Genomic DNA, 25,723 nt, shown 5'->3' on the forward strand with positions numbered 1-25,723 from the left:
ATTCTACACAAAAGATGCATTTCACTGTGTGTTTCAATGTAAATGTGACTAATAAAGATATCTTACCTTATCCACATTTATAATGGGTTTTTCATTTGTAAGCTCATAACTCCAGCCAATCTGTTCAGCAGTTCCTAAGGTAACATGCTTTCTGATTTATTCTTGTTGTTCACTCTCTCTTCCCCCAAAAGTTGCTATCTCCAAAAACAGAGCCTCAACCTCTCACAAACCCTTAATGGATTTTATACTTTTGCTCAGTCCCATGATAATTTATTCAGATCATGCAATGTAATCATACATGGTATACTTGGTTTTCCAGAACACAGTAATCCATCCATCATCTTTACTGCTACATTAATCATCTCTTTAATAACAAGCATTTAATGATTGAATAATTCCAGTTCTTTTGTCCAGTCCAGTGAAGTGACCTTTCTTGGACTTTGCCATTGAAAGGCACAGATTAACCTAGAACTAGGTGTGATCCATGCTCAGTTCCCTGCTCTTACTCCCTGTATACCCATGTCTGTGTGGCCAGGTACAGCACCAACTTGATATTTAAGTTCACCGATGATACCACTGTTATAGGGTTGATCAACAACGATGATGAGACTGAGTACAGGAAAGAGATTGCAAACCTTGTATCATGGTCTCAGAACAACAACCTAGCCCTTAATAACAGCAAGACGAAAGAGCTGGTTGTTGACCTAAGGAAGCGGGGAAGTGAACATAATCCTGTCCTCCTCAACAGAGCTGCTGCAGAGATGGTTGACAGCTTCAAGTTCCTTGGCATCTATATCACCAGCAACATCATCTGGTCCCTCCACACTGATGCAGTGATCAAGGAACTGCATCAGCACGTGTACTTGCTTAGAAGATTCAGCTCGTTCACAAGGATTCACTTGAACTTCTACAGATGCGCAATAGAAAGTACTCTGACAGGTTGCCTCTCAGCCTGGTATGGCAACCTCTCTGCTCTGGAGCGATGGAACCTGGAGAGAGTGATAAACATCACCCAGTCCAACACAGGCTAATCACTTCCTTCTATCCAGTCCATCTTTACGGTATGTTGCTTTAGGAAGGCTGCTAATATCATCAAGGATGCCTACCACCCTGGCCATTCCAATTTTTCTGATCTACCTTCTGGGAGAAGATACAGGAGCTTGAAAGCCCAGAAGTCCAGACTTAAGAACAGCTTCTTCCCCACTGCTGTCAGACTTCTGAACCAATCACCTCTTTCACGTCCCCTTCCCAGCGATGCTGCTACATTCTCAGACTTTTAAATTTTCCTCTGTTATTAATTCCATTATTGTTACTTTAGCATTTGTTTTTGCACTACTTCAGACTGCACTATAACTTTTGCACCATTCTGTTGTTTTGCGGTCATCACTGTATTTATTGTTGTGAGCTTCATGCGAGCAAGGACTTTCATTACACAAGACTGCAGGTACTGGAAATCTGGAGCAACACACTAAAGTGCTGGAGGAACTTAACGGGTCAGGCAGCATCAATGGAGGGAGATGGACAGTTGACGTTTTGGGTCAAGACCCTTCATCAAGACTGGATTTCATTACACCCTGGTTAATATGACAATAAGCTAATCTGAAACTGAAACCTGAAATCTGATATTTGTTAAACAAGCTTTTATTTCCCTGTTGTTCCAAGAGGGCCAAAATCACGATGATTACATTTGTGAAGATGAGCAAATAATTTGTATTGTCAACGGTCTGTGGACAAGTTGTGTTCCTTCCAAAGGACAGTCTAGTGTTTGCCCTGGTCATTATAACTCTAGTGGCTTGACTGAGATCCAGAGATAATCCAGCATTGTCTTCATTACTGCATTGGATCATCTATCTTCTCAGACTCCTCACCAAAATCTAATCCACAATTCAGATCATGCTTAGTCTTAGGAGTTCCATACTTTAATTTTAATCTTTTTAATTCAGATCTACATTTAAATGTCCCATTTTGCACATCTCATTCAGTGGTCACACCTAAACTTTCCATCTCTCACTCTGGCCCATTTCATCATTGTCATTAATGATATTCCATTTAGTGGTTCTTTGAATGCTTCTCTCTTATATCATCTTTCCCTTCCTTACTGCATTATGCTTGACTTTGGGGGCTTGTGGTGGAGAGAGAGGAGTGACTACACTTATCAATAATAATATAAAGGTTTAAGCACTTGCTGCTTTTAATTAGGTTACCTTAGAGGACATTGAGCTTTTAATTTGCAGGATATGAAAGCAAGAAGAGAAATCTCAGCAGCTGTTAAGTGAGGACAATCACCTATGGTAAGTTTACCTATGGTAAAGGACAGTCTTAAAGTCATGGAGTCTCGAAGGTGTGCCAATATTCCTACTCTTTGCACTAGCAGTTCAAACAATCCATGGACCATGTGAGTCTATCACTGACGCTGTGTCTAATGAGTTGTTAGTTATTAACTTCACATTATCTTGAAATTGCCAGAATTGAAATCTGCCAAGAGCACTAATTATGTGAGTGCAAACTATTTATAGCAGTTGATTCCTACTAATAAGTGTTTATAGAGCTACTCAGAAGATATGTACCTAGAAATAGCTGTGATTGTTGAAGTTATTTGTACGACACATCCCTCTGCTAATTAGAAGATGTTAACTTATTTTAAATAATACTTCTCAGGTAGTTTACAAATGCATTTGCCTGCTTTGTCTACATCTTAGCAAGTTTTCTGTCTCTTCATCAGCATTGTCATTCTCCCCATTGTTTCATGTGTCTGAACCAATGTAGGAATTACTTTCACCACTCACATATTGGGATTTGCAGACCTGAATCAGCTTTGCCTGAAACACACAGTGACACTCTCTTTGAAATTTATCTTCACCTAAGCACCAATGCAAAGAGTAAGCACTTGCAGACCTGTCCTGAGTCCAGGTGAGCAGACTGCTCAAACTCTTCAGCTCACAACATTTTCTTCCCCTTAGATTGCAACCCTTTGCCCCAACTGACTGCTGTGGAACAGCTAAGAAACAAATGCTATCAACATCGTGTCCAGCTTTCCTTTATGTTTGTCATATGCACATCCCAGTGATTGATCCTTTGAGGTATCACTGTACTAGAGATTGTTTATCGTTGAATCAAAGCTTAGTGTGTTCATTTCATTGCAAATGTTACTAATGGAAGTTTAAGGGTGTCTTATTGCAGTGGTATGCTATCTTGTCCTGCTCATTTCATAGTAAATCAAGGTTCATCCTTGGTTACTCGCTGCCTTTTGAGAATTTCTGTTATTTTCCTCTCAGTTTATCACCAAATAGTTTCATACTTCAAGTTACATTACATCCACAACCATTTATATTGCCTGTTTTATGTATCAAGAGTCCCAAGTGCTTCAAAAAGAATGATTTCAAACAAAAAAAAATTATGCCTAGCCACACAGTGTTACGGAGATAGTCAGCAAAAAACTTGACCTAAGAAGTAGGTTTTAAGGAGCATTTTAAACAAGGAGAAGGAGGGGAAGAGAGAAAGAATGATGAGAATTCCAGAGCCTTGTCAACTGAAGCCCGCCTACCAATGGAGGTGTGCTTAGATTTGCAGACACTCAGGAGGCTAAGTTTCTGAATGAGCGCAAATAGTAAAACAGGGAAAGGCAAAGACTTGGAGGGCTTTGAAAAGAAACTTGAATATCTTAAAATCAGCTTAACCACAAGTATTGGAGGTCAGCAAGCACAGGAGCAATTAGTGTGGGTTAAGACACAGGCAACAGGGATTTGGATGATTTCAGTTTATGGAGGGCATTAAAATGCACAGTAATGGGATTATGATTTGAAGCTTTACTCATCATCACTGACATTTGAAGCAGGTCTTTCCTTCACTTGCTTTTTATTTATCCATTTTTCTACTTTGTGTCTCTATATATTTTTGTAGTTTCCACTCTGTATCTCAGTGTACCTCCAGCTTATTTATAATTTCAGAAGTTTGAATTGAGCCATTTCCCCAGGAATAGTACCTATATTATCCTTTAACAAGTACACACTGAGCATTCTTTTTTCAGTGCGGATCTTCTCAGTATGATTATATCATTCATTGATTAACAAGTCCATTGACTTCAATTGTTTGTCTTGGTACATATTGATTCCAATGTTTCCTGTGGGATGTTTAATGCTTAATTTTCTTTAGATTCTTTCGTACTTAAATTTCCTAATCCACGTGCTTAAGTATCTTATCAATAGAATCATAAAAAATTTATTACATAGCAGGAGACTGGTGTATCCATCATGTCCTTACTGGTTGAAAAAGAGCTCCCCCAGTCTAACCCCATCTTCCAGCTCTACATCCGTAACCCTCAGGTCACAGCTCTCCTGTACACATCAAGGTTCAGGTTAAATGTGAGAGGTTTCTGTCTCCACCACCCTTTCACGCAGTGAGTTCCAGCGTATCTTTTACCTCTGGGTGAAAATGGTTTTCCTCATCTCCCCTCGGATCCTTTCTACCAATTAATTTAAATCTATGTCCCTGGTGTTGACCCCTCAGTTAGCCTTCCTATATATGATATCCAGGACCCTTCATAATTTTATTACACTTCAATTAAGGCTCCCCTCAGCATCCTCCATTAATCTATCAATAGATTCCTGATCACTTGTACCAGTTCAGGACCTTAAACCTTACAAACTGTCCCCTGCTCACATTGTTGACTGGCATGTTTAATTTTACCTGCAGCAATGTCTGCAGACATGGTCAAAAATGGCCCTTTCTGAATTGTATTAAGAACTATAACTGCTATAACCAGATTAGGCAGAGAACAAATCTTTCAAGACTCTAGTCAACATTTACCCTTAATTGTAACACCAGAAAAACATGTCATAGATTACTATTTTGGCAATTTTCTATTCCCAATACCATACCAGCCACCCAAGCATCCTGCTGGGTGAGGTTAAAAATTTCGTATTGAATTTGGGGAAACAAAGGACTGCAGATGCTGGAATCTAGATGAAAAACACTATGATGCTGGAGGAGAATTTGGGAGTGTTCTGTAATATCACTTTAGGTTTGCTGCAAGAATCCTTATACTCTTAATGTGGGGACTTCAAAGTCTTCATCAGTTGAAGCTGGAGCCTAGCTCTTGAAACAAAAATGGGACTGGATGAGGAGAAGTAAACCAATGTCTACATCTTCCCCCAGGCCAACATTCCCACCATTAAGGCCCTAGTTACTGTTATTTGGCTCTTTTGGGCTGGCCACATCATTCGTATATTGGACACCGGACCCCTGGAACAGATGCTCTATTCCAAACTCTGTCATGGAAGGAGATTACCAGGTGGTGCTCAAAACTTCCTTGAAGAAATGCAACATCTCCACTGACACCTGGGAAACCCTGGCCCATAATCACTCAAAGCGGAGAAGGAGCATTCAGGATGGTCTTGAGAACTTTGAGGCAATGCATCCAGAGGATACAGAAGCACTGCATAAGTGGCAGAGGAAGGGCACGACCTCAAAAACTACCCATCCACCTCTCCCATCAGCCACCTCCTGCCGCATCTGTGGAACAGTCTGTGGTTCCCGCATTGGCCTCATCAGTTACCTCAGAACCCAAAAAATCTCAGCAGAAGCAAGTTATCGTCAATCCCAAGGGATTGCCAAAGAGGTCTCATACATTGCTGCTTTCAATGTTATAAAGGAAAAGGTAATGTGACAAAAAACCATGGAAGTTTGCAGCTCAGATGATATCTGCCTACCCATTGTGCATGTATTACTTCTTCGCTGGAACAACCTCTACTTTTAATGCTTATCTGCTAGAAAGATGCAAGCGTCTCTGGTATTACAACATAAAATCCATGCCAACTGATCTCTGAAGAATTCTCTTCTAATCCCCCTATCTCGAACTCTTGAGAATTTTAACAGTGAAATCATACACAGACGAAAGGAATAATATTTTCCGACTTTTAACTCCTTTCAGCCTTATCCAGCCAAGAAAAACAGGCAAGATAATATTGACAAATTCTTTTGCCCTTAATTCAATAATTATTTATCCATTAATGTTACTTCAAAAAGAAACACCAGCAGAGATTAGTGCTGGTTCAATAACTCTGGGTGAATTAAGACTTGGGTCAAATGGTCAGTAAACTTTCCTTTAAAGATTAGTTATTTCCCTTTAAAGATCATTTATCGAGTTTTAATATCCCAAGTTAACTTTTTGCATATTGGGAATAATTCAATATCGAAGGGTAAATTTGTCAGCAGGCACTGTATTCAAAAGACTGTATCTTACAGTTATAGGAAGCTTGCCAGCATCACAAGCCTGAGCGGCTGCTCATTCTGATTGTCCTCGTTATAAGCAAAGTCGATATAATTGCTTCTAAGGAGTGGCCCTGAGCTTCCTGTTGCCTGCTACTTTAATTTTGCATCCCATTCCCACCCTGACCTATCTGTCTGTGGTCTCCTGCACTATTACAATGAGACCTGACTCAGGCTTAAGGAACAGCACCTCAGCTTCCCTCTGGGCATGTTGCAGACTTCCAGATGACCTTGCACCTTATTGTCTACCTGCACTGCACTTTCTCTGTAGCTGTGACACTTTACTCCACATTCTGTATTGTTTTACCCTGTACTACCTCAATGCACTGTGTAATGAATTGATCTGTATGAATGGTACACAAGACAAGATTTTCACTGTACAAATGACAATAATAAACCAATGCCAATTCCAACTTTAGGGTAACTTGCTTTCTCTGTCTGTATCAGAACTCACCATTTCTGCTACAAGTCTTCAATACATGATATTGACTAAGTTTTTCTCTCTTGTTGTTAGGACAGCCTGACCTGCTGGATGTCCCACAGCCTGGCTATTAGCAACATATAACACAGACAACAAAGTGTAATCATCCTCTCACTGCTCCCATTAACTCATTTCACTGGACAACTCATTCCCAAGGCAATTTTGGCCTCATGTCTCCACTGTTTCTCATTCTAAAGATGCTACCTGACTTGCTAAGTGTTTCCCACATTTTTTGCTTTTAGATTTCCAGCATCTGCAGTGTTTCCAATTTTAATACAATTACAGCCCAGGCAACTAAACAATTAGTCGCCATCTCAAGCATTTTTGCTCAGCTGCTGCACGTGACCGCAGCAGAGCACTGGAATGACCCTGGGAAAGAAGCTGGGAGACATGACCACTGATTACATGGTTCCACCAGGTCCAGGAGCTGCAGGCTTTTACCATCCAACGTTAGAGCCCAAATCACCTCAGACACCGGGGCTCGGACAGGTTGAGGAAGTTACTGAGTAAGTTTATGTATGCCTTACACCCCTCCTGTAAGTGGGTAAGGCCTCCTGTGATCTGTAACCCTCTTATGACGCGTTTACACTTCTAGCTGTATGAAGAGGAGCTTGCTGCTTCTCCCAAAGCCCATGCTGTCATCATTCCCTGTGTTCAACAGCATCACAGCATAAGCATAACCTATCGTGATGCAGGTGTGGACAGCTGCAAACAAATCCAAAGCTTAGAAAGTGAACAGACTTTCCAAATCACCTCAATTCTAATAAAACTATTTTTCCATGTTTTTTCTGAGCAATTGTGCAGTAAAGCCTTTGTGAGGAAAGCTGGTCACTGTCAGCTAAGAAATCAGCCGTCAGATTGCTGCATCCATTCACAGTTTTGCCCATGAGCTCTGACCCACTGAGCTCTCCACATAGGTTTTGTGGTGAAATCCAGGAAGGATGAGAAACCCTGTGAGGTTAAAGTTGCAATAATTGGTTATAACCTGTTACTATTGTATTGATAACCATCTCATAGTGAGGTATCCTGGGTTAAATGATGGTCTCCAATATGTTTACCATCTGCTTCCCCCAAAATAAGCCAACGTTACAACTTTCTATGGTGCCTGTGTTCTTATTTAGAGCAAATGGATAATAGGATTATCCATTAATTGAAACAAGCACCAGAACCTAAGCAGGGATTCTGTCTCCTATTCTTTTTTTTAATTGTTTTGGGACTGGCAAAAATTACCAACTTTAAACATTTCTCCAGATGTGACTGAGGTTAGAAACATGCCAGATGGAGATATGTCCTGAGCCACACCCAGAACTTCCACCTGCGCTAAAGCAGTGTGGTAAATCATTGTGCAAACCTCAGTCCGGGTTTTTTAAAGCAGGGCTTCGTTCATCTTTATTCGGATGGCATCAATTATTCATGTGCGTGCACCATTCACAAAACTTCCCTCGCATCATGTTGTGAGATACCTGTAGAATTTTGAAAACATAAATGACCCTTTGAAGTCAATGATGCAAATCTCCACAACCCCTCTCAACTGGCAATATCATAAATATTGTCAACAGGTTTACAGCTTTCTTGACAGTGGAGGACTCAAACTTTAATTGAAAAGTGGTTCATTTTAGTGTTTCTGTCTAGTCATAAATTACATTGGCAAACACACCTATGGCATAATTTTATGAAGATCCAATGCTGAGAAATTGGAAGTGACAGAGGAAGGTTCCAGCTGTAATTGAATAATCAATGTGCTGAACACATGTCATTTTGAGCAGACCATTTGAAAATGACAGAGAGTTCATTGTCTGACCTTTGTCTTGCACTGAATGAATTTCTGTATCTCTTACAAAATGACAGTCTGTTTGGTAAAGCTATCTTACGTAGCTAATGGATTTCTCTGGTACATTAACTGCAGAGTAACCACATATAGGCTTCAGGAAAAACTGTTTGGTATTAGACAGGATAAAGTAGAGATTGTTACATGACTGCAACAAATTGATTGTGTGAATGATTGTACACACAGAATCAGGACAGAAATGTGCTCATAATGGCTAAGATTACTGTGTTTTTATGAAGTAACTGCATGGACTGTCTATGCCTGTGTTGGAAAATAGATGCGGTTATGTCAGAGTGAGTCTGATTTTGAATCATAATGCAGAATGACAATCCTAACTGATATAAGGAACCGGCACAAAACCTGAGTTTTTACCTAATTTAGGTAGAGTATCAAAATTACCATTTCCCTTCAGATACCATGGAATCCCTGAAGGACATAATGGAACAATCACACATGGATAAATTTTCTCTGTGGTCTCTCTCAGCATTCAAAGTGACAGCAAGGTGTTACAGGAATGTTTGGCACAATACAAGTATGTCACATTTAAAATAAAACCTATTGCTTCAGCTCCCTGCAACAGATACTGAACAGAAGTTCCATGCTCAGGATAGAATTCACTGCTCCACCATGCATCTTTGATGGTTTTCACACTGAGTTTCATTCATCATACAACCTGCTGGTCAACTCTTTATTCTTAAAGTTTCATAAGTGGAATCCTCATTTTCATTCTATCCTGTCTGATTTAGAATTAGAATTTCTTTATTTGCCATTGTACTGTTGCAACAACACAACGAGATTATGATGGCACTCCCTTGCCTAATAAAAACCAAAACAGTAAATTGATAAGAGCAATTATAACTATAAAATAAAACAAACATACTTACACAAATATAAAGTATAAAAAAAATATAAAAGGCAGTGTGCAAATGAACCGTGATAATAATAATAATGATAATCAGCAGCATATCAATATCAATATATTAAATAACACCATGATGAGTCCAGCCGGTAAAGGGGGGAAGACATAGTATGTGTATGTATGTATGTATAGGAGGTGTCAGTCCATGTTCAACAATTTAACAGCTTTGGGAAAAAAGCTGTGTTTCAGTCTTGTAGTGTGTGCATGTATTGTCCTGTATCACCTACCAGAGGGGAGTAATTTAAAAAGGTAGTGAGCAGGGTGAGCTGGTTCTCGAACGATGTTTAAAGCCCTGCTCCGACATCGAGCCTGATAGTTGTCCTCCATCACTGGTAACTGAGTCCCAGTGATGTTTTGGGCCGTCTTGACAACCCTCTGCAGAGCCTTCTGCTCCTTCCTAGTGCAGCTGGCATACCAAGCAGTAATGCTGTATGTCAGGATGCCCTCCACCGCACACCGGTAGAAGTTCACCAGAATGTTCTGAGACAGTCTGGCTCTCCTCAATTTCCTCAAAAAATAGAGGCATTGCTGTGCCTTCCTAATGACAGCTGAGGTGTGTATTGCCCAGGAAAAGTCCTCAGTGATGTATGCCCCCCCCCATCCTTTTAACTGTATTCATTAAAAGTGTCCAGTGTAAGAATTTGATATTTGGTGGCTTTTGTGTAGCTGGGAGAGTCAGGGTGCTGAGAAACATTCATCTTTTTCGGAAGTATGCCAGATGTCTTCTTTACAACCCAATCTACTTGTGTTGCCACTTTCAGGGAGCTATGAACTTGCACCCCAAGATCTCTCTGTGCATCAATGCTCCTAAGAATCTGTATACTTTCCTCCTACATTTGACCTCCCAAAATGTAGCATCTCACACTTGTCCAGGTTAAACTACAGCTTCCATTTCTCTGTCCATATTTCCAAATGGTCTATATTCTACTGAATCCCTTGATAACCTCTCTCACTAACCTCAACTCTGCCAATTTTTGTGTCATCTGCAAACTTACTAGTCAGATATAAGATATAAGATATTTATTTATTAGTCACATGTACATCGAAACACACAGTGAAATGTATCTTTTTATGTTACTGAGAATGTGCTGGGGGAAGCCTGCAAGTGTCGCCACGCTTCCGGTGCCAATGTAGCATGCCCACAACTTCCTAACCCGTAGGTCTTTTTTTGGAATGTGGGAGGAAACTGGAGCACCCGGAGGAAACCCACGCAGACACGGGGAGAATGTACAAACTCCTTACAGACAGCAGCGGGAATTGAACCAGGTTGCTGGTGCTCTAATAGTGTTACACTAACCGCTACACTATGGTGCCGCCCTACATTTTCATCATTATCATTTACATGTATCACAAACAATGGAGGTCCCAGCACAGATCTCTGTGGAACACCATTGGTCACAGACCTCTAGTCAGAATAACACCCCTCCATCACTACCCTCTGTCTTCAATGCCAAAGCCAATGATGCCTTCCTTGGTTGGATTATCTACATACTGTATCAAGAAACCCTCCTTGTTGCACCCAACGAACTCTACCCTATCTGAGCCTCTGGGACTAAAGGAGTCCCAATCAATATTGGGGAAATTAAAGTCATCCACTATAACTAACCTGTTATTTTTACATCTTTCCATAATCTGCCTACATATCTGTTCCTCAATGACCATCGTGGACAACAACCATCTCCAACAAGAGAAAGTCTAACCACCTCCCCTTGATATTCAATTGTATTACCATTGCTGAGCCTTCCATCATCAGCATCCTTGGGGATCACCACAGACCAGATGTGCAACCAGATGTGAACCAGCCACATAATACTGTGGTGATAAAAACATATCAGAGGATGGGAGTTCTGCAGTGACTTACTCATCTCCTGACATTCTAAAACCTTTTCACCTTTTATATGATCGAATACTCTCCACTTACTTGGATGAGTATAGCTCCAACAACACTCAAGGACAGATCAGACAGTTTATTGGTAACTCATCCAACACCCAACACTCAATATTCATTTCCTCCACTGAGGTTGCAGCGTGTACCACCTGCAAAAGACATAGCACTCACTCACCCAGACTACTCTGAAAGCACATCCCAAACCCATCAGGAAGGACAAGAGCAGCGGATACGTGATAGGACTAACGTTGCAGGTTCCCCTCCAAATCACTTACCATCACTTACCATGGAATATATGGCCATTCCATCATCATTGTTAGGTCTAAGTCTTGGAACCCTTTTTCCACCAGTGTTGAGGGAGTAAACCCATCAGAAAGACTGGAGCATTTCAAGATGAGGGAAATTAGGGATGGACAATAAATGCTTGCCTTGCCAGTGACATCATCCTGAAAAATGATACATAAAAAATAAACAGAAGATATGCTCTAAATTTGTGACTAATTTGAAATTTGGATGTTTGTTCTCCACAAAATCATTCCAATGGAAGTCCACAGCATCACCTCCACTCACTTTCCACTTACCGTCTCTCCATCTTCTCGCCCCCCTCTATCCTTCTATCATCTCAGTTCACAAATGATTCATCCTCTCTCATTATTTCTTCACCATATCCTTATCAGCATCTTTTTATCATTTCAACATTTCATAATTTTCCTCCAACAGCTTTTGTCTTTATTTCAATATATTATTGTCAGGCCCTCATATCTCTTTAATATCTCCCCCATAATCATCTCCCCACCCACCGACTATTGTTCTCAGTTCTTTACCACCTCATCCTTTTTTGCTCACTGTCATCCATCCTCATGTTATCAGCATCTTCTCAATATCCCCAAATCACCTGTTGTTACCACCTGTTCATCATCATCTTCTCGGGTTCTCTCCTGTCACTCATTGCAGCTTACCAGTTCAAATATGAATGTAATCCAAAACGTCTTGTAAATATGAAATAACATCTCATTCTGTCATCTTATCCTCAGCAGTACCCTCATTATTTCCATCAAACTTCAATTGCAGTTTGCAGACAAATGTGGAGATAAATCAAAAGCAGCTAGTCAACTGTAAATGTGAAATCTTATCACAATCTTCTCCTTCAAACATCAGATCATTTTCCCCGTTTCATCTTCAGCTTATTATTTATCTTATCATCGCCTTGTCACTGTCATCTGATTAGCTTCTCTTCTTCATCTCCCGTTCTCTGCCCCATTTCATTACTTCCCAATCGAATTCATGTCTGGAGATGAAACTGATTGCAGCCATTTAAATCTGGAATCTACACATTATTTTGTCTGCATTTCCACAGTATCATTTATTGAGAACAACCTTTCTAACTGTTTCATTAAGATTACAAAAACAATAACATGACAGCAATGCATTTAGCAATGCTGAGCTAGTAATACACACAGTAACGTTTTGGATTTAATATTTCTAAGGGGCTGCGGATTCTGACTTACAGGATAAAGAGTCTGGAGAAGAGCTATAGTTACTGTAATAGGTGCTAAGTACAGTCAATCTGATGGGCCTGTGATTATTAATAGTGACTGACACTTGCGAGATAGAAGTTACAGCAGTCTTCACAGCTTCAGTCTGGTTTCAATGTCCTGATTACTCACATTCAGTGATGGGCCTGGAAGCTATTGAATGTAAGTATATAGAAGCATTGTCCATGAAGTCGGTCAACAGTCTTACCTCATTAACTTTCACACACAAGCTTGTCCAATTTTACTGTCATGTTGCGACATTTATAATAAACCGTACCAAAATGAAATTTATTTCTCCATGGATATGTGGAACTTCCATCCCTCACAGATTATAGAGTTAATAATCTTTAAGTAATCATTCGTCTGACTCCAAGTTTTTCAAATCAAATTCATCACTTATGACTTATTTATAATACTTTTTGACATTTAGGCAATTTCATATCCTGGAGGCATCTGATTTATGCTAATTTTCTCAAATGAATGCTATTTTCCTAAATATCAGTCCTCTTCCCAGTTGTCCTTGTGTTACGAGAGCCAAGTCTGCATTCTTCTTTGGGACATTTTTCAGGTATGTCCCTGTGAAGTTCCTTTCCAACAATGTGCAGTCAGGGACCTGGACCCCACTGTGTGTCAACAATGCACAGGATTCTTTCAGTTTTGAACCTGTCCACACAGGAAAACTTGCCAGAGGAAGCTGTTGCTGATCAGAGGCAAAACCTTTTGCTAATTACTTTTTGCCTTCTGGAGTCTATGGTCAGTGTGCAACACGGGAATAGCAACATCAACTGTAGTACTGGGTAAGTGTTCAAGTCCAGTTTCAGGGCATAAGTCTTCAGGAATATGAAACTCAGGTCTTTGGTGATCGGTGGAATTCATTGGAGAGGTGGACAGAGGTGCTGTTCTGGTGCTACGAAAAACCAAGGGATGTCCCAAGAGAGGGCATGGATAAAGGACTGAGAAAAGGAGGCAAAGAAAGAAAAACCTTCAACAAAAACTGAGGTGTAACGTTACAAGAAGGCAAGGAGTTACCATAAGAGCTGGGAAGATAGAAAAAACAGGAGAGGAAGAGGCTGGGAGTGAGGGCGCAGGAGGGAGAGTTCAAAGATAAGAAGTGTGGGAGGGGAGAGGCTGGAGGTGTGGAGTAGGAGAGGGGTGAGGAGTGGGCAGGTTAGAGGCTGGAGGTAGGGAGAGGGAGAGAGGCCAGAATAAGGAGTGGGGGAGTTGGAGGCCAGCGGTAGGGAGTGGATGAAGGAGAAGCTGGGAGCAGAGAGTGGGGGAGGGAAGGGCTAGGACTGAGGAGTGGGAGAGTTGGAGGCAGAGGGAGGTAAGGAGTGGTGGAGGGAGAGGCTAAGGGCAAAGAATTAGGGAGAAGGAGGCTGACAACATTTACATGAGTTGAAGAGGTCCCACAAACACTGGTCCTGTCCAACAGGTATAATGTACTTGATACCTGTGAGGATAAGGAAAAAGTCTGCAGAGTAGACAGCCGCAGCCTAGACCAAGGCCACGAGGCTCCGATTGCTGTCAGAAGAGGGGAAAGCTGAATAGAAATGAGGTAGTGACAGGGGACTCTGTAATGATAGGATAGATAGCATCCTCCGCAATCAAAACTAAAAATATCAAAAGGTTAAAAATCTCAAATATCTTACCAAGCTCCGGAGTAAGGGGTATCTCAGGGCAACTGGGAACTTGGAAAGTGAGTAAATCTTAGACCATGTTAAAACAAATGGCATTGGTAGGACTCAAGAGAAAGTCCTGCAGAACAAGTAACAGGAGTTAATCTCCAAATTATAAAACCAGAATAATAATATCTGGATTATTATCTCTGGATTAATGCCACCTGCAAATTGGCACAGAAGTGGTCAGATCCGGAGAATAAATATGTGACTGAAGGGCTGAGGTGAGAAAGGAGAATTCCTTTTCACAGGATGAGCTCCATCTGAACCAGAACCATATCCTAGCGGAAAGAATAAATGAGATGATGACGGCTTTAAACAAATAAGAAGGCAGGAGGGAGTTACAAGAAAGGTAAGTAGAATAAATATAAGCAAAACACGAAAAAAGAGCAAAATAAGGAAGGACATTGATAGCAAAGAGTGTGATAGAAAAGGAGTCTGTAAAGATGGTTAATCACAAACCTGCTCACACCATATCAACACCCTCTATTACTGGGACAAAGTGGCTGCACTGGGGACCTTCTACAAAATGCACTGGAGTTAATTCTCCAGGTGACTCTGACCACACAACGTCTAATACCAAGAAAGACAGGAACAGTAGGAACATGGCAGCACCATCACCTACAGGTTCCCCTCCAATTCATGCACCGTCCTGACTTGGAAATATGTCACTGGTCATTCATTGTTGTTGAGTCTAAATTCAGGAACTCCCATCCCAACAGAACAGTGGGAGTACCTTCACCAGAAGGTCTGCAGAGGTTTAAGAAGGCAGCATCACCACCTTATCTAAGGCACTTAGGGATGAGCATTAAATGCTGGCTTTTCCAGCAAGGCCCAGATCCCAAAAAATTAATACATTAAAAATATGTGGCGTATTATGCAGTCTTTTGCCATCCTTGGATTGCAAAGTAATGCCACTGTGAACCTCCATTTAAGTGATAAACAGTTGATCTGGTTAAATTGGGTTCAGATAACTATGTGACAAAATATTTTACTCTGCCCTAAAACAGCCCAATCAGCTGGACTCCTGCCCCTCTCTGGCACACCCACCCTAACATCACCGCCAACAAAACTTCCCATTACCCAGCTATCAGATGCCATTCCTTACACTACAATATGCATTAAATTGCTGGGAGTGGGAAACTTGTTTCATTGTTGGGGTTTTAATTTCAGCCTGCTCATTGTCATTCTTCTGCCTGAATCAGTAACGGAGGGCCTGAGGCAGCTCTGCATTTTGTGATGTCTACTCTCTGTAGGGGAGGGGATGGGCATCAGAGATCTGGAAGTGTAGCAATAGATTTCAGATGAAGAAGTGTTATTCCCTGTTTCACTGGAGGTAAAAGCCCACTGCTGAGATGAAGTGGTTTGGTTCTATTGAATGGGTCCATGATGGCAGTGTTGTACCACTCTCTGAATCAATGGAGAAAGTAGCTTAATAACCTTACATCCTGAAACATGAGTCTAGGGCTCGTTTACCTGAGTCATTACCCAATTCCCTCCCTCTGCCTTCTCAAGCCAACAGTAATAAAAACCAGTTTACTTCCACCAATCCTTTTTATGAACTTGTTCATATTGTGACCATTCATTAACTTATCCCACTCACCCGAGGCATGGTCGTATTTCCCCTCCCAAATCCACTCCATCCATCAAGTGAACACACACCATTATTCTTACTCATACATCTGTCCTTGTTGAAGAGAATACAGAACACCAGGGAAGGGTGAATAACCTGAGTCATTTGGTAGGTTGGGTTAATGGGAGGTGAGGGAAAGGAGGTGGAACTGGAGGTCTGTGGAGTTTTATTGTTTGTGGCTATTGGAGATGAGGAGACAGATAGCTCCCAGCTGCTTGGTGACACAATGAAATAAAATCCAACCACATTCCACAGGGCACTTGCTCATGTGATCTGGCTCCAAGAGTGAGTAAAGTATGATCACTTTCACTGTGATAACCTACAGTATTCTTACCGTTTTGTAACTGCTGCATTTCTCATAAAGCGTTTGCATGTGTTCCATTTACTACACGGATATTTTAACCTATGTTAAGAATATCCCAAAACTCTGTCTTTCTGCTCATCTAAGGGATTGGCAATGCTTTCCAACTATCAATAATCAATAGATAGGATTTTTTACAATAATTTCCCACAAGGGATGCATTACCCACAAAGCCATTACCTGCACAGAGATTGTGAAGGTCACTGACAACGATTCCACACAGAAGATCCTGGTGACACCTTCTGCTCATATTTATGCAGGACTTCCAAAGCAGAGAGTTAGATCATACTTCACATGAGTAACAGTATTGTGAAAAGTGGGATAGGAATGCAGAGTCCACTTTACAGGACATGGACCCACTTGAAACACAATGGAGCTGAGCACTCTGGAGGCTTTAGGTAAAAGGGAGAATGAATGAGAAGTAATGGTTAATGAATGATGCAGTGACAAGCCTTCAGTAGGAAGTCTGCCTCAAGCACAAGGAGGAGGATTTCTCTTGTTGTTAGACTGATGAATTCTTCCTTTTGTTAGAGCGGCCTCTGCCCTGGCCTTTCAACTATCCAAACAGATGGGTGTTTGTGTGCCTGGAACACCACCACACAGTTGATGAGTAGGTGGATAAATCAACAAAATTAGTATAGGAATACACATGAAGGATTCAAGTTGCCTCAGTGGGAGTTCACTTTAATGTTATGCAAACAGCACACTGGCACCCTACCAGCACAAAGCCTGTCATGGGATGACAAGAATGAGTTTCTCATTCTGTTAGTCAAAAAATGCAGATGCTGGAAATCTGAAATAAAAACAAAAAAATGCTGAAAACACTCAGCAGGTCAAGCAGCCTGTAGAAAGGGAAATGGATTTAATATTTCAGGTCTGAGTTGCTTCGTCAAGACTGAAAGACATCAGACCAGAAACACTCATTTTGTTTCTCTTTCCTCAGATGCTACGTGATCTGCTGAATGTTTCCAGCATTTTCTGTTTTTATTCCTCATTCTGTTGGTTTCACTGACTTTATGTCCATTAATTGGATGCCACTGATAGGAAAATCCAGGCACAACTGGCTGCCACAAATGCTGTTACAGCAAAATATGGAAATCCATCCACTGTGAAAAATTTCAAACAAAAATACCCTTGCAATGAGACTGAAGGATGCAATGTCTTTCACCTCTGGAACCTGGGTTCAGATTCAAGCCAGCCGGACAGGATGAAAGCTTTGACCTGAGGTCAGGATACTGGGCAAAATGAAATTTTCAGTGGTCATAATCCACCTCATGAGCATGGGCTACAGCTTCACCCAGGATTGGTTAGGCGTGGCGTATAGTCATCTCTATAGAGGGAATATATTTCTGAGGATTGGATTAAGGCAGGTTGTCCAGAGAATTTATGTTTAAGCATCCTCCCTCTCTCATATTGAAAATGAAAGGGCAGCTGAATTTCTCACAACTGCACATCTTATCAGGATTACTGTTAGAAAAGCATGCTACTCCCTTGCATGTTAATAAGCAAACAAATTTTCACACAAATTTTTTTTAAAAATTACTTAACAATCAAGATTCAAAGTACACTGACTTCCTGTTTAAGCCCTCTCCGTCACTGCACTGATGTTGAAAAACCACAGGCCGTATCTTTGATGTGGAGGTTTAAAGGTGGCATTTTAGTCCTTTGTCAACAGGGATTAATCCGTAAAATAGATTTGTGCAGTGTGAATAGAGAATGAAGCAATGTGCTACATTTACCTGCTGTTTGTGCTCTGAGTCAATATTGCAACTTGCTTGGTTCAGGGACAGCCTGGTGTCAGTCAGGAATGGGATGGGAGCCATACTGCAGATTACTCTAAGTGCAGGGATCATGCCATATTGTTTCTGTACTGTGATGTCTGTAATAGACTTCCTAGATTCCTAGATTCCTTGGATTCTCCTGCTCCTCTCACAACAAGCCCTTTGGCTTTACACACTGCTGGTAATAATGAGTCTGATGCATTCAGGGCTGATTGAAAATTGACAGGGCACCAACTGCAGAAGCTATTAACTTTGTACTCAATGTGTAAATAATCTGCACATGTGAATAGGTCTTAGTCTGCACCTCATATAAGGCTAGATTTAATAATTATGCAGAGGAAAACAGAAAATTGTGAAAGGATATCAAAAAGCGAATGAGTGTATTGCTGATGGGAAGATTGATTCAACCTGCTGGTATGTCATAGCAATAAAGTCTGGAATGAAATTTAAAACAGTACATTTTGAATATATGAATGATGGATTAATGCATTCTTGAAAATAAGCAAGGAGAATTTCTGCTGGATGTGTTGGTATCCCCACAGAATATTGAATGAACTAGAATAATGCAGAACTAATTCTAACTGTGCTGCTGTAAACAGATAATCCCTGAATGGTGAGAAAGGATGAATCCTTTCCATCAATCATACTGATAGTCAGTATGAGTAAAAACAAAGAACAACTGAAATCAATGGGCATCAAAGGAAAACACTCTAATTCCTGGAGTTATACCTTGCAAAAAAGAAGAGGGTGGTGTTTGTTGGAAGTCAATCATCCCAGCCCAATACTGAAGGAGGTACTCAGGGCTTACTCCTAAACCCAGGCTAGGCTTCATCAATGTCCTTCCTTCCATCCTGGGTCAGAAGTGGGGATAATCACTGTGTTTATCCCCACTTGGACCACTAAGCACAATGTTCAATTAACTTCACAACTCCTCAGCAAATGAAGCAGCCATTACCTGCATGCAGCACTGAGACAACAGTCAGGCATGTGCTGATCAGTGGCAAGTTACATATGTGCCTCAAAAGTCCCAGGCAATAGCCATCTGAACAAGAGAAAGTCTATAAACTTACCCTTGACATTCAGTGGTGTTACCATCACCAAGTCTTTCACTATCAATATCCTGAGAGTGACCATTGATAAGAAAATCAAACAGACCAGCCACATAATTACCCTGCCTACAAGAATAGGTTATCCTGTGATGAGTGAATTGTCTTCTGACACCGCAAGGCCTTACCACCATCTACAAAGCACAAGCTAGGAGTGTGATCGAATACTCTCCAGTTGCCCGGATGAGTGCAGTTCAAACAACATTCAAGAAGCAGCTTGCTTGATTGACACTCTGTCAACCACCCTAAACATTCATTTCCTGCTCCACCAATGGGTAGCAACTACAAAAGCACTGCAGCTGCTGCCCATGGTACTCTGGCAGCCCTCCCAAACCAGTGAACGCTCCCACCAGGAAGGATAAGTACAGCAGGCACACGGGAACACCATTACCTGGAGGTTCCCTTCCAAGTTGTGCATCATCCTGACCGGGAATTATATCACACGTCCTTCATCATCATTGGATCTAAATAATGGAACTCCCTCCGCAGCAGCACTGTGAGAGGACTATCACCAGCAGTTCATCACTGACCTTCTCCGGGACAGCTGGGGATGAGAAATAAAAGGTATTGGTATTGGTTTATTATTGTCACTTGTACCAAGGTACAGTGAAAAACTTGTCTTGCACACAGTTCGTACAGATCAATTCATTACAGAGTTCATTGAGGTAATACACAGTAAAAACAATAACAGAATGCAGAGTAAAGTGTCACAGCTACAGGGAAGTGCAGTGCAGGTAGACAGTAAGGTGCAAAGTCATAACAAGGTAAATTGTGAGGTCAAGAGTCCATCTCATCTCAGCATTCAATAGTCTTGTAACAGCGGGATAGAAACTGTCCTTGAGCCTGGTGGTACGTGCCCTCAGGCGCCTGTATCTTCTACCTGATGGGAGAGGGGAGAAGAGAGAATGACCTGGGTGGGTGGGGTCTTTAGTTATGCTGGCTGCTTCACGAAGGCAGCGAGAGGAGGAGGGGAGGCTGGTTTCCGTGATGTGCTGGGCTGTGTCCACAACTCTCTGCAGTTTCTTGCGGTCCTGGGCAAAGCATTTGTCATACCAAGCCATGATGCATCGATAAAAGTTGGTGAGTGTCAAAGGGGACATGCCAAATTTCTTTAGCCTCCTGAGGAAGTAGAGGCGCTGGTGAGCTTTCTTGGCCGTGGCGTCTACGTGGTTGGATCAGGACAGGCTATTGGTGATGTTTGCTCCTGGGAACTTGAAGCTCTCAACCCTCTCAACCGCAGCACCATTGATGTAGACAGGTGCATGTACACTGCCCCCTTTCCCGAAGTCAGTGACCGGCTCTTTTGTTTTGCTGACATTGAGGGAAAGGTTGTTGTCATGATACCATGTCACTAAGCTTTCTATCTCCTTCCCATACTCCGACTCAAATAAATGCTCTCCTTGCCAGTGATGTGCAGATTCTGAACATGAATATTAAAAGAATAGATAAACATATGGCTATCCATTTCTAACATGTAAAGTAACACATAAGTAAACTATTGTGAAGGACATGATAGGCCGCAGCTTAGTGTATTATGTCTACGGCCACCTGTAACTAGGAGTGCATTAAATACTGTATAGTGTATACTGTATAGTGCATTAAGTACACAGCTACAAATGAGTTAAATGTGGACGAAATGGGAATGTATTGAATATCACAGATAAAAAACAGGATCTCTTCCTAAAATAGCAACTCTACAAGGTAAATGGGTAGTCTGTGGTGTCTGGCAATGCAGATCAGTGTATCAATGGTGCAAACTGGGGATCCTTCCCGATAGAGTCTGCACCTTCTAAATCAGAGAACGTGATGCTAAGGTGTGTGGATGGTGTGGTGGTAAAAGGCAGGGGCCAAGATTTGTCTCTTTAGCATAGCAGAAGTGCAGTAAATGTGGTGACAGACTCAGTCTGTTGTGACTAGTTCTACCTTTGAAGAGGCCCTGGTATATCATACAGATAAAAAGAATAATCATTCTAATTGCATCGTTAATTGGCACTATGCGATTAGCCTTGGTAACAGTGGCTTGGAAGAAAGAAACATCAGCCTGGTCATTTATTCCTCATTACCATCCAGGGACCTTGCTCGATTGCTTATGAATTAAAGTGGGGACAGATTGATCCTGCCTGCAACTCTGCTAATATCCTGACCTTCAGGATAATCCAGGCTTCACTGTGTGAACCAGTTAGGGAGTGTTCAAGGGCCAAAAGAACAGTAAAGAAAAGTTGAAACCCAAGAGACTGCAGATGCTGGAATCTGGAGCAACACACGAAACTCTGGAGGAACTCAGCGGTTCTCTCCATAGATGATGACTGATCTGCTGAGTTCCTCCAGCATTTTGTGTGTTGAATAAGGAAAAGTCCTCTGCCAGCTTCAGACGGAAGTGGGGAAAGGCAGGAAGAGATGAGCAAGCTCATGCTGAGCGCCTGGTTGCTGACTACAGTCCCGATAGTGAATCATGGGATGCCAGTGGGCCAAAGGGCTCCTCAGAGGTACAATGGTTAGTTCTGCTGCTTCACAGATCCACAGGAACAAGTTCAATCCTGACCTCAGGTGCTGTCTGTATGAAGTTTGCACGTTCTCCCTGTTCCCCTGAGTGCTCTGGTTTTCTCCCATATCCCAAAGATGTGCTGGTTTGTAGGTTAATTGACTGCTGTGAATTGCCCTTAATGTAAGTCGGTGTTAGGAGAGTTGGGGGTGCGCTGGGCTGCAGTTAATAGGGTTGCAAAGGGAAAAATAGGAGCAGCGAACATTCGTGTTTGATGATCAGTGCAGACCCCGTGAGCCAACGGACCGGTTTCCATCCAGTACGGCCCTGTTAACTCCTTTGTGTGGACAGGAATCAAACCTGTGAACTCGTCTACTCTTAAACCATGACTTTGCTCTTAGGAAGCATTTGTGACTGACTCCTCCAGTAGGGCAAAAGAAAGGGGAAGGGGTGAAGGGGCAGTTGCACTGTTTATTCCAACACTCGCCTCAGTGCTTCTCTGTTCAAACACATTCATCACAGACCACCCTTGAGTCATGAGGGAGAGACAGAGCAGAAAGGGGGAAAAAGTGATAGGGCTACCAAACAGAGTTCTGACAGCTGCTTCAAGTCATAAATTGATTATTAAACTGAAGCATACTGTGGAGCTACTTCAGGAGATGAGGGGCACAGGCAGCAATGAATGTCATGCCTTAAGCAAGATGGATTGTTCAGCTTCACACATTCTGAGCACACGTCACCTGTCATTGCTTGATAACAGCCACAGAAAAAAAGTTTTAAAAAGCTCCCTTATTTGATTCATCTTAAAAGAAATGCATTTACCAAAGTGGATTCATATTTATGAGTGTTTGAATCTGTCAACTAACAGAGAGATTGTGCTAAAGTATTTTTGACATAATACTGGCTAATGATAAAATAACCCAACAAAGATTGGGTCCAAGCCATATCTTTCAGAACTGAGCTGGAAATTTTTACATATTTTATAGATTTGCACTCCTTGGAAGAGCAGGAGGAGGCATCAAATATTTGGATGGGGATCATGGTCAATCCATTTGGATACAGATGATTTGACCTCTGCACCAGGATCAACGGTAAGCATGAAGCTCAACATTGAGAACATTCATCCATAGAAAACTAATTGATGCTTTACGATAAAGAACGTGAAATTTTAGACACGTATTTTCTGTACTTCGCAATTTTCTGTACTTCGCCTGAAGGTGCTAACTTATGGTGAGGTAGTCCAACAGGTGGTTCCGCTGCCTTCATAAATGACCACTCTTTATTTGTGATTCTAAGTCTGTGAGAGTTCAAAACTGTTCTCACTTGGCATCTGCATACAACAGCAGGTAGCTGTGCAATACTGTGTACAGTATTTAATGAGGGATCTCAACGCATTGGAAGCAGTTCAGAGAAGATTTGCTGGACTGATGGTCATTTTGGCTAATGAAGGAAGGTTGGACAGGTTGGACTGATATCTAGTGGAGTTTATAAAGTGAGAGGGTACTTGATTGAAAGAGACAATTCTGAAGGACCTTCACAGGGTGGATGAGGAGAACATATTTCCTTTTGTGGGAGAATCTAGAACTGGGGATCACAGTTTAAAAATAAGGGGTAAAACAAAATCTTTTCTTCTGAGCGGGCTGTGAATCTTTGGAAGTTCCTCAAAGGATGGGGGACGTGTATCTTTGATAACATAGAGCATTTAAAAAGCATTTAGACAGACATATAAACAATGGAATGGAAAGATATGGATCATGTGCAGGCAGATGGAATTAATTTCATTGCCATAATGGTCGGCACAGACGTTGTGGGCTGAAGGGCCTGTTCTTGTGCTGTACTGTTCTATGTTCAATATAATATTTTTAAGGTAGAAGAACATAGATAAGGTATCTTTATTAGTCACATATACATCAAAACACACAGTGAAATGCATCTTTTTACGTAGAGTGTTCTGGGGGCAGTCTGCAAGTGTTGCCACGCTTCTGGCGCCAACATAGCATGCCCACAACTTCCTAACCCCTATGTCTTTGGAATGTGGGAGGAAACCGGAGCACCCGGAGGAAACCCTTGCAGACACGGGGAGAACGTACAAACTCCTTGCAGGCAGTGGCTGGATTTGAACCCAGGTCACTGGTGCTGTAAAGCATTACGTTAACCGCTACACTAGATTCTTGATATACAAAGGGAGTGAAAGGTTACTGGCAGGAACGTGTTGAGGTTACAATCAAATCAGCCATGATCTCATTCAGTGGGAGAGCAGGCTAAAGGGTTGAATGGCCTGTTCCTGCTCCTAATTTGTCAAAATAGAAGCATGCAGTTCACTACAAGGCACCCAGGATGGGGCTACTGGTGGAGATAAGGATGAGCTCAATTCCAGTGTCCCAACCATGAACCTGATTAGATCGCCACAGAGCATTGATCAAATCTGGAGGTTATTTGCTCTGTCTGACTGAATTGCAATAGTTTTGTGCACTTATCAATTCAGCCATTTGATAAGGAGTTCACGGGCAAAGAGGCAAGAGCACTGAGAATTCTGTTAAAAGGTTCCATCCAAACATGTACCACTCCACCTGCACAACAGTCCAATAAGCAGTCACCACTTCCTTCACCCCTCCCACCTCTCCTGCATCATTTGTCTGATTTCCATCTTTGGAACACCAACTGAACTTTCACTCCCAGCATCTAACCCAACTCTGGAAGACCTGGGAACTCACCATAGAAAGCATCCAGCCAGGTGCATCAGAACTTTGGTATGGCAACTGCTCTACCCACGACCACCAGAAATTGCAGAGAGTTGTGAACACAGCCCAGTCTGTCATGAAAACCAGCCTCCCCTCTATTGACTTTGTTTTTACTTCCTGCTGCCTCAGGAAAGTAGCCAACATAATCAAGGACCCCTCCCACCCTGGTCATTCTCTCTTCTACCCCCACCCCCAATCTGGTAGAAGATACAAAAGCCTGAGAGCACAAAGCATTAAACTCAAGAACAGATTCTATCCCGCTGTCATCAAACTTTTGAATGATCTCTTGGTCTCCAAATCTATCTCATTGTGGCTCTTGCACTTTATTTGTCTACCTGCACTGCACTTTCTCTGTAACTGCAACTCTATATTCTGCATTCTGTTTTCTTTTTACTACCTTGATGTAACAATGCATGGCATGATCTGTCTAGATGGCACGCAAAACAAAAAGCTTTTCACGTATCTGGGTACATGCGACAATCATAAACCAATACCTAGAAACCTCTTCTGGGCCACACGCCAGGAGGAACAACCAGGAGGGGGCAGATTGAATATTTTTCAGGGAACAAGGGCATCAACAGTATGGATGGAGAAAGCCAAGACTGGAGGAAGTTGACGATCGAAAGACAAAATGCCAGGCAGTGGGTAATTGATTTGGTGAAGAGTTTTTTTTTCCCCAAGGCCAATTGTGAAAAGGAAGTGATGTTAGAAGGAGGTGTAGGATGTGGGGAATACATGGAAACAATGTGAATAGAAACTGGCATGTGAAGGATCTTACCCTATTTTTTCAGGGAGTTTATGTGGGAGGAACCACATCACAAGGGAATGGGACTATCCCACAGCATGAAACTCTATACTGAGTAAGAATAAATAGACCCCCAGGACCCATGGTCCAGTATCTGCTCATTATCACATCAACATGACCTGCCTCCCCACCCTCCCTGTTCCCTGATTCCCAGCCCTGAAAACCCGAGATAACTTTCCTTATGCTTACATTAGTAACTTGCAGATTTCCATCCTGTGCT

The sequence above is a fragment of the Pristis pectinata genome, chromosome 21, assembly GCF_009764475.1.
Source record: "Pristis pectinata isolate sPriPec2 chromosome 21, sPriPec2.1.pri, whole genome shotgun sequence".
Classification (NCBI taxonomy): Eukaryota; Metazoa; Chordata; class Chondrichthyes; order Rhinopristiformes; family Pristidae; genus Pristis; species Pristis pectinata.